This window comes from Pundamilia nyererei, unplaced genomic scaffold, assembly GCF_000239375.1.
Source record: "Pundamilia nyererei isolate P.nyererei 1_Seehausen unplaced genomic scaffold, PunNye1.0 scaffold00033, whole genome shotgun sequence".
Lineage (NCBI taxonomy): Eukaryota > Metazoa > Chordata > Actinopteri > Cichliformes > Cichlidae > Pundamilia > Pundamilia nyererei.
Genome location: NW_005187434.1, coordinates 2,474,251 through 2,475,753, shown reverse-complemented (window position 1 = coordinate 2,475,753; position 1,503 = coordinate 2,474,251).

Sequence of the window (1,503 nt, the reverse complement as noted above, 5' to 3'; positions counted from 1 at the left end):
GAGAGATGATTCATAGATCAGCTGAGTGATGTCAGATCCGATCTATTTATTATATGTCTGTACCATAGAGTGAGCTCAACCAGAGAAGAAAAAAGTTATTTATATTTTTTCCTCAAGACTGTATTATAATTTAAACGTTTTTCCTTTTTTTTTTTCCTCTTTTTTTTTTTTTTTTTTGCCTGAATCGTGGTTTCCCTTGTATAATGTGTACAGTATGTTTTGGGGGCATTGGTGACCTAAAGAAACATACAATCCTATCAAAGGGATGCATTGTTAATAAAACAAAATTTGAAATACCCAAAGATAGTTGATATTGTTTAAAAATCCAACTTATTTCATTATTTACTGTGTTAATCTCTTATAAGTCGGCTAATATTGTTACAGTTACAGTTTTGGGGGTTTTTTTGTTTTTGAAGAAACATTTAAATTAGGTAAAACAAAATCCTCAAAAATTAGGCTGGGCACATCTACGTATAGGTAGTGTTCCTTAATGTTTAAGTTATCAAGTTATCTGCTGTTTAAAACACGATTTCCCTTCAGTGTTGCCGTACTTTGACAGTTTCAATAACAATCTCAGCTTTTTCATATATAGCATGTTTATTAAAGTTACTGTTCCAAAAGGCCAAATATGTGTTTTAAGAAGAGATTTATGAGACAAAGCAAAAAGTGTAGGCAGAGATGCTGCTGATGGTTTTTAAGTTTTATAAGTTGGACCTTTTGAATTTTTACACTCCTTAATCCTAGAGGATAAATCTATAGCAGGGGTCACTAACAGGCGGACCGGGGTCCGAGTCCGGACCCAGTCGCCATCCTATATGGACCCGGACCTATAGTTAACAAAATATTAAATTATATTTAATTTTGACGGGGCGATTCAATTTTAAGCGGTAACGTTACATTGTATTAGACCAGGGAACATACAAACCAATTGTGTGCGAGTTACGCCACCCACGTGACACTACTTAGCCAATCACATCTGCGCATTCAAGGCGATCGCAACGCTGAGTGCAGACACAGACAGACAGAGGAAAGACACGGTGAGAGGTGAATGACAAGCGAGACGATTAACGATACAGTGAGACAAGACGTGAGCGGGAGTCACAAGAGGTAAAACAACTATGGCGCTTTCAAAAAAGAGAAAAGTAGACACCGAAAATAGAACTTTCAAGACTGAATGGACTGACGCATATATGTTCATTCTTCCGGCCGCAAGCAGCAAACCAGTGTGTCTCATATGTTCAGAAACCGTGGCACTGATTAAAAGTGGCAATGTCAAACGCCACTATGAGACAAAGCACAAAGCTTTTGAACAATCATACCCACCCAAGTCTGAACTCAGGTCCCAGAAAATTAGCAGTCTCAGAGCCCAATATGATCAGTCCACAAGGATCTTAACCAGTTCTTTCACCGCCCAACAACGTGCTCATGAATGTTCCCTCAGAGTTGCTTGGATTTTAGGTCAACACAAAAAGCCCTTTGCAGATGCAGGTGTTGTCAAAGAGT